Below are 9,701 nucleotides of genomic sequence, written 5' to 3'. Positions count from 1 at the left end.
ATACTACAGATGGACAATGACCCAAAACATAAGGCCAAAGCAACCCAGGAGTTTATTAAAGCAAAGAAGTGGAATATTCTTGAATGGCCAAGTCAGTCACCTGATCTCAACCCAATTAAGCATGCATTTCACTTGTTAAAGACTAAACTTCAGACAGAAAGGCCCACAACAAACAGCAACTGAAAACCACCGCAGTGAAGGCCTGGCAGAGCATCAAAAAGGAGGAAACACAGCGTCTGGTGATGTCCATGAGTTCAAGACTTCAGGCAGTCATTGCCAACAAAGGTTTTTCAACCAAGTACTAAAAATGAACATTTTATTTAAAATTATTAAATCTGTCCAATTACTTTTGGTCCCTTCAAAAACAAGGTGGCACATGTTAAGGATCTGAAACTCCTAAACCCTTCATCCAATTTTAATGTGGATACCCTCAAATGAAAGCTGAAAGTCTGAACTTCAACTGCATCTGAATTGTTTTCTTTAAAATTCATTGTGGTAATGTCTATAACCAAAATTAGAACAATTTTGTCTCTGTCCAAATATATATGGACCTAACTGTAGCCCTATATTAATGCTCATAATAGTTGATAACATATAAGAGGCAGAAAATCATTCTGACAAAAAGTTTGAGGATATGTAATATATAGTGATGAGCGAGTATACTCGTTGCTCGGGTTTTCCTGAGCACGCTCGGGTTATTTCCGAGTATTTGTGAGTGCTCGGAGATTTAGTGTTCGTTGCCACAGCTGCATGATTTGTGGCTGCTAGAAAGCTTGATTACATGTGGGGATTCCCTAGCACCCAGGCAACCCCCACATGTACTCAGCCTGGCTAGCAGCCATAAATCATGCAGCTGCGTCAACAAAAACTAAATCTTCGAGCACTCAGAAATACTTGGAGACCACCCGAGCGTGCTCGGGAAAACCCAAGCAACGAGTATTCTCGCTCATCACTAGTAATATATTGTAAAAATAAAGTTCATGAAAAGTAGAAAGGGTAGTAATAAAGATCCCTTTTACTGTCTGTAAGAAAGTCCTTACTGAGAGCTGGAAGAGCCGGGAAAAATATGTAGACAATCCTCTCTATTAGAACTCTTATGTTCCTCTTAGATTCTGTCATTGATCACTTAATATTTATTACCATATGTTACCCTTTTTCTATCATCTCATTGCCCTGCAGCTGATCCAATTAACCTGTGTGTATGTCAGCTATACCTGCTAATGGCTATTTTAACATGAACCGACATATCAAAAGACATCGACTAATATCCAACACAGGAAAAGTGTCCAAATTGTATCTGGATCGTAGGACAACTCCCATAACACATACACCTAACAAGAAACAGCGAAGTATAACGCCCCCAAAAAATATTTAACACTGTAAATAATATAGTGAAAAAATATTAACGTCACGTTAACGTCACTCAGTGGAGAAGCACATGGCTGTGCTAATCACATAACAATGGAAAAGCAATTCTGCAACAGGACTGTGTTTATCGGCACACAGCTGCAGAGTGAATATGGTGCTAAACGCGTACCCTGTTAGCGTCACAGGTGTACGCAAGCCCCCACTGTGGCAAGGGAACAGGTAGCGGACTCAGACACAGCGAATACATACAAACAAACTTCTCTCTGGAGGTGCCAGAATTCTAAGGGCTGAACGCCCGCCCTGTGCACACACACAAACTCCTCTCCGGATAAGCCAGAATTCTAAAGTCAATACGCCTGCCCTGAGCACACGCAAACTAGTCCACACCACCGTAGTGTTCCTTTCACACATGTAACACAAATAATTTAAAAAAAGATCTTTTTATAGTTTCTGTCAATCTGACAGGACCTTGCTCACTGGCCAATCCGGACCAGGACCGGAGCATGTGACGAATGAGCACCAACGAGAAGTCTTCCCATGAGCATGCTCAGTAGAGCGAAACCAGGACTTCGACTCAGGAGTGATCGCTCGCTGCAGTCTATTATTGGTTACTAAAGCAGAACCTGTTAAGGCAGGGGTAACCATGCTCAAAGACTGAGTCTGAACAAGACGCTGAGACAGACATCTCTGCTGAGCACCATCCACTGCATTCGGAACTGAATGGGAGACCGAAGAGGAAGGTAAGGTTTGAGATCAATCCTGGGCAGCGGTAGAATCCCGGCGCCTAACATTTACACTGGGAAATAGGTAAAAATTGCACCAGAATTTGTCCCACAATTTCTGCTGAATGTAGAAATACCCCATATGTGGCTGTACCGTACTACTTTGCCATACAGAGTGATTCGGGAGGGACGGATCACTTTTTGCCTCCTGGAGCAGAATCCCCCCTCAAGTGACCACATTTTGGAAATTATAATCCTTTGGGAATTTATCTACAGGTGTAGTGACGATTTTGACTCCATAGTTGTTTTCCAGAAACAGGCAGCAGTGGATTTTGCTGAGTGAAAATTGCAAACTGCCGTTGTTGTGACCAGTACGTTGCAGTCACCAGGACATTATGCCCAGCTTATGCTTCTGGAGACATGCTGCTGTAAATTAGGTGGGCTCTCATCACTACAGAAATGCCAAACATGCGGGTGCTAAATGTTGTTTAGGCACACTGGGGCTCAGAAGGGTGGGGGTGGGACATTTATATTTGGGAGTGGAGAGTTTGCTGAATTTGTTTTGGGGAGCGATGTGCCATTTTGCTTTTTCCAGAGCCTTTGTACTACCAGTAACGTGGAAGCTCCCTATATTTCTGTTAACAGTTGACAGACCTGAGTGAGGGCTTGCTTTTTCTTTGGATTGAGTTGAAACTTTTGTTGGGAACTTTTTACATAACGTTTGGGATCACATTTATCCGGCGCTCTACACTGAGCACTTTGGGGTTTCCATCTAAATCTCCGAGTGACGGGACAGATGAAACCCCCGAGGAATCCATTCACTATAATGAGGCAGCAGATTTAGGCCATGTGCACACGTTCAGGTTTTTTCGCGCTACAAACGCTATAAAAACTCATTAAAAACGCATACATTATGCATTCTATCATTTAGAATGTATTCTGCATGTTTTGTGCACATGGATGCGTTTTTTCCACGAAAAAAACGCATCGCGGTAAAAAAATGAGCATGTTCATTATTTTTGCGGATTTTCTGCGTTTTTCCCACAATTCTATGCATTTGGGAAAAAACACATAAAAAACGCATGCGGATTTCTGGCAGAAATGTCCGTTTTTTGTCAGGAAAATTTCTGCAAGAAATCCTGACGTGTGCACATACCCTTACTATGGACTCCGTCTGGCCTCTGTTCAGCGGTGTCCTTTTCAGAAGTGCATATAACTGTGGCCGACGTCACTTTTATGCAATCCTAAAAAAATGGACAATGCTGGATCACAGGTCAGACGGCTTCATCTGCCTCATTATAGGGAATCTGGGGGTTCTGTCTGTATCACGCATTTCAGAAATTTACACGGAAACCCCGGTATAAGCACTCAGCGTAGAGCACAGAATAAGGCCGGGGTCACACTAGCGAGTTTTACAGACGTATGAGAGGCGCAAAAACTACGTGAGACTGCTAAGTCATCTGGGTAATTTCGCAATGCATCACTGGGAACGGAAGCTGGCGGCAGCATCGCGCGCATCGGGACAGCTTCGTTGGACGCCGGAGGGTGAGTATATAACTATTTTTTATTTTAATTTTTTTTAACAGGGATATGGTGCCCACACTGCTATATACTGCATGGGCTGTGTTATATACTGCATGGGCTGTGTTATATACTGTGTGGCCTGTGTTATACACTACGTGGCATGTGTTATATACTACTTGGGGTGTGTTATATACTACGTGGCTGTGCAATATACTACGTGGGCTGTTATATACTGCCTGGCTGCTATATACTATGTGGGCAGTGTTATATACTGCGTGGGCTGTGTTTTATACTGTGTGGGCTGTGTTATATACTGCATGGGCTGTTATATACTGCGTGGGCTGTTATATACTGCGTGGGCTGTTATATACTGCGTGGGCTGTGTTATATACTTCGTGGGCTGTGCTATATATTACGTGGGCTGTGTTATATACTGCATGGGCTGTGTTATATACTACATGGCTGCTATATACTACGTGGCTGTGCTATATACTATGTGGCTGTCTGTGTTACGTGAGCTGTGCTATATACTATGTGGCTGCTATATATTATGTGGCTGCTATATACTACGTGGCTGTGCTATATACTACGTGGCTGTGTTTATATACCACGTGGCTGTGCTATATACTACGTGGCTGTGCTAAGCGTGACGTACATACATACCTACATATTCTAGAATACCCGATGCGTTAGAATTGGGCCACCATCTAGTTAATATATAATAAATCATTATACTCTATAATAGATTAATAAAATCCTGAAAGAAAACAAAATTCCCATGCCTACCTGTGCTAAGATGTGAATTGAGTTGTTCTGTTAGAATGCAGAGATGGTTCCATGAATGAGGATTAGCTGAGTGGGAAAAACCCTGTCAGGCCTCAATCCGTGGTACACTAGGTGCTCCAGTGTTCTGTCCGGCTGCACTGATTTCATACACTCCCTGAGGAAGGTGGACGCTACCTTCGAAACACGTAGGAAAGAATAACGGACTGCTGTTTTTTTCCCAAGGGGAGACCCATAGCAAGTGACGTCACTTTTTTGGAGTGTCTCAAATCAGTGCATCCAGCCGGATCACTGGAGACACCGAAAGCCCCCCAGATTGAGGTCCGACAGGTTATTCCCCAATCAGCTAATCCTCCTTCAGTGAATAATCAATGCTCCCCTAAATATACCGAAAATCATCGACTGTATTAAATATTGGATACAAACACAGATGTGATTCCATTTCTTGTGAGAAGTCTAATGGAGAAGACACGAGAGGGACAGCAATTATACACACTGCTCTGCTAACATAGTAACATAGTTAGCAAGGTCTAAAAAAGACATTTGTCCATCCATTCAGCCTATAAAAATATGCTACATACCCTCCATACACACACATCTCTGCTACATAAGCTCTGTACACACAGGGCTCTGCTCCATGTGCTCCGTACACACAGGGCTCTGCTACATACCCTCCATACACACACATCTCTGCCACATACACTCTGTACACACAGGGCACTGCTACACACCCTCCATACACATACATCTCTGCTACATATGCTCTGTACACACGGCTCTGCTACATACCCTCCATACACACATCTCGCTACGTACGCTGTACACACAGGGTTCTGCTACATACCCTCCATACACATACGGCTCTGCTACATACACGATGGCTCAGTGGTTAGCACAGCAGCCTTGCCGTGCTGGAGTCCTGGGTTCAAACCCCACCAAGGACAACATCTGCAAAGAGTTTGTATGTTCTCTCCGTGTTTGCGTGGGTTTCCTCCGGGTTCTCCAGTTTCCTCCCACATTCCAAAGACATACTGATAGGGAATTTAGATTGTGAGTCCCATCGGGGACAGCGATGATAATGTGTGTAAAGCGCTGCGGAATATGTTAGCGCTATATAAAAATAAAGATTATTATTATTCCATTCATACACGGCTCTGCTACATACATCCCATACACACACGGCTCTGCTACATACGTTCCACACACACACGGCTCTGCTACATATGCTCTGTACAGACAGGGCTCTGCTACATATGCTCAGCATACACACACGGCCTCTCTACATATGCTCTGTACACACACTGCTCCGCTACATACTCTCTGTAGACACACGGCTCTGCTACATAATCGCTATACACACATAGTTGGCTGTATATGCTCCATACACCTCATTCACATGCAGCTCTGCTCCGTACACCTCGTACACACACGGCTCCACTCCGTACACCTCGTACACACGCGGCTCCACTCCGTACACCTCGTACACACGCGGCTCCACTCCGTACACCTCGTACACTCCAGACTCTGCTCCGTACACCTCGTACACATGGCTCCGCTCCGTACACCTCGTACACACACGGCTCCACTCCGTACACCTCGTACACACGCGGCTCCACTCCGTACACCTCGTACACACGCGGCTCCACTCCGTACACCTCGTACACTCCAGACTCTGCTCCGTACACCTCGTACACATGGCTCCGCTCCGTACACCTCGTACACACACGGCTTTGCTCCATACACCTCGTACACATGCAGCTCTGCTCCTTACACCTCATACACCCCAGACTCTGCTCCGTACACCTCGTACACACACGGCTCTGCTCCGTGCACCTCGTACACACACGGCTCTGCTCCGTGCACCTCGTACACACACGGCTCTGCTACATCCACACTGTAAACCCCTCCTGACCCCACACAGAAACTTCCCCACATCCAGCACCATGACAACCAGCACAGCAGATTCCTGCATACACTGAGGCCCCTGATCATGTGACCCCTGACTCCTCCCCTCCTGTGACCTCATCACAGGTCCTGTGCGCACAGAACAGCCATATATGTGGAGTGCGGCTCTGCAGGTGGAGGTAGGTGCTGGAGCCCCGTTATTCCCTATCAGGATTAGACGCTGGTCACACTCGGCCATTTTTCCTTCCCATGTAATAAATGGCCTTTACCATCTCTGTGCTGTTCCGTTTTCCATGTTTCCCTACTGAATACACACGTTCCCCCCCAGTTGCTGATCTCTGGGGTCTGACCTGTGACTTATATGTCATAGTAACATAGTTAGTAAGGCCGAAAAAAGACATTTGTCCATCCAGTTCAGCCTATATTCCATCATAATAAATCCCCAGATCTACGTCCTTCTACAGAACCTAATAATTGTATGATACAATATTGTTCTGCTCCAGGAAGACATCCAGGCCTCTCTTGAACCCCTCGACTGAGTTCGCCATCACCACCTCCTCAGGCAAGCAATTCCAGATTCTCACTGCCCTAACAGTAAAGAATCCTCTTCTATGTTGGTGGAAAAACCTTCTCTCCTCCAGACGCAAAGAATGCCCCCTTGTGCCCGTCACCTTCCTTGGTATAAACAGATCCTCAGCGAGATATTTGTATTGTCCCCTTATATACTTATACATGGTTATTAGATCGCCCCTCAGTCGTCTTTTTCTAGACTAAATAATCCTAGTTTTGGTAATCTATCTGGGTATTGTAGTTCTCCCATCCTCTTTATTAAAGGGAACCTGTCACCTGATTTTGGCGGGACAGGTATGCGGTCATATGGGCGGGGTTTTCGGGTGTTTGATTCACCCTTTCCTTACCCGCTGGCTGCATGCTGGCCGTAATATTGGGTTGAAGTTCATGCTGTGTCCTCCGAAGTACACACCTGCGCAAGGCAATCTTGCCTTGTGCACGCGCAGTATGCTTTGCTCAACTGCGGGCAAAGCCGAAAAGTATTAGTGCGCATGCAGCCAGCGGGTAAGGAAAGGGTGAATCAAACACCCGAAAACCCCGCCCATATGACCGCAAACCTGTCCCGCCAAATTCAGGTGACAGGTTCCCTTTAATTTTGCTGCTCCTTTGTACTCGCTCTAGTTCCATTATACCCTTCCCACTACAGAACGCTGCGACTAATGACTACATGGACGCCATTATTGGTGCAAACGTTAGTAACGTTCGGTCCTCAGTCTCTTTCCCACACAAGGTCTCCTTGTCTCTCCCCATTCAGATGTTCGGCACATGGAGAGGTCATTAGTGATCGGCACCGGCCATATTAATGGTCATCGTGACGTTCTCACAGGCTTTTGCGCTCTTTCATTAACAAAATGCTAGCAGTACCTTACATTTCTCAACGAGTAAATGTGTTTATTAATCGCAGTGTGCAGACACAACGTGTATGTATATGTTCTGATAACAATTATAAGTGTCCACGTACAGATAATGTAGATGTTACTTGCAGTCCTATGTAACATCACAGATAATGTAGTAGATGTTACTTGCAGTCCTATGTAACACCACAGATAATATAGTAGCTGTCACCTGCAGTCCTATGTAACACCACAGATAACACAGTGATAACTCTGAATACAGGTAATGTAGATGTCATCTTCAGTCCTATGTAACACCACAGATAGCACAGGGATAACTCTGTGAGTACAGATAATGTAGTGGATGTCACCTGAAGTCCTATGTGACACCAGAGACAATGTAGTAGATGTTACCTGCAGTCCTATGTGACACCACCGATAATGTAGTAGATGTTACCTGCAGTCCTATGTAACCCTACAGATAACACCGTGATACCTCTTAGAGTACAGATAACGCACTGAAGGCCCTGTATGTAGGAACAGTATTGACAGATCAGGTATGGTGAGGCACTTCCTAGCTGGGGCACAGTAGATGCGTAAGTCTCCGGTTTGGGCATTATTCATTGTCTATGGGACAGCAGGAATTATATTGGCGCTATGCTCTGCATTCTCTGGCAGTCCCACATACAGTGAATGGGGAGATTGAGCCTATGCACCTTCACTCAATTCAGTATAGAGTGCTGCAGGTTGTGTTTCCAGTGGCATCACTCTCAGGATTCCTAGAGGTCCATCAACATAAGTTATTCACTATACAATGGATATGGGATACATTACCATTATTTAAAAATAACCCTTTCTTGGGCTTTTCTACTCATATGGTATTCATTAAATAGCTCTATTTACGTGAGATTGGTTGGAGATGTCTGTCAACAACAATTTTCAAGTCTTAAAACAGATTCTCTATGTGATTTAGGTCTGGACTGTGACTGGGCCATTCGCACACATGACTTTAGCTTGATCAATTCTATACCATCCATTGTAGCTCTGACAGGATGTTTAGAGCCATTGTCCTGCTGTCCTGAGTCTCTAGTCTTTTGCAGCCTCTACCATTTTTTCCTCCAGGGTTGCCCTGTATTTAACTCCATGCATCTTCCCGTGAACTCTGACTGTGACTTTCTTGCCACTTTTTCATAATGGCCAGATTTGTGGAGTATACGACTAAAGGCTTACTCCCACTTGCAATTACCTCGGACGAATGCAATCGTAGTGCATTCATACCAATTTAATCCTATTTTTCTGTTCTAAATTGTGTTCTTTTTTCTGGCTCTGATCGGACAGGAAAAAAATCGCAGCATGCTGCAGTTACATGCTGAATTCTTATAGCACGCACACACCCACCCATATAAGTCTATAGGTGAGTGTGAAACAGCATGCTGTACTTGGATATCGCCCGAGTGCAGTGCGATTCCCGCCGACACTGGTAGCAGAGGAGATAGAGAAGGGCCATCTTGATCCCCAACAACTCTTCATCTCCAGTTGAGTAGGTTCGTATCGAAGCTGAGAAAATCTTGTAAAAGAATCCGCAAGTTACCAAACGACTGGAGGAAGACTTCTGTGTGAGAACTGCGCCTGCTCCAGAGGACAAATCATCCACTTCCAGGAAGAATTGTTTAGTTAGCTCGGGTCTTTGAAGCACAGGAGCAGGACAGAATTCCTGTTTTAGGGAAAGAAATGCCTTCTCCGCCTTTGAAGTCCAGATCTTGGGATTAGCACCCTTGCATATCATTGCATAAGTGGCGAGACGAGAAATGAGGAATAAACTGGCGATAATCGGCATATCCTAGGAATCACTGATACATCAGGACAGGACCAATTGAGAATGGAAGACCACCTTCTCTGGATGCATCTTCAGACCCCTATCTGAGATGATATATCCTAGGAAAGGCAGGGACGTCTGCTTGAAAACACGTATCTCATACTTAGCATACAGGTGATC

This window comes from Ranitomeya imitator, chromosome 2 (genome assembly GCF_032444005.1).
Source record: "Ranitomeya imitator isolate aRanImi1 chromosome 2, aRanImi1.pri, whole genome shotgun sequence".
NCBI classification, from domain to species: Eukaryota; Metazoa; Chordata; class Amphibia; order Anura; family Dendrobatidae; genus Ranitomeya; species Ranitomeya imitator.
The sequence above is the reverse complement of the archived record's forward strand: the minus strand, read 5'-3'. Positions refer to the sequence as shown.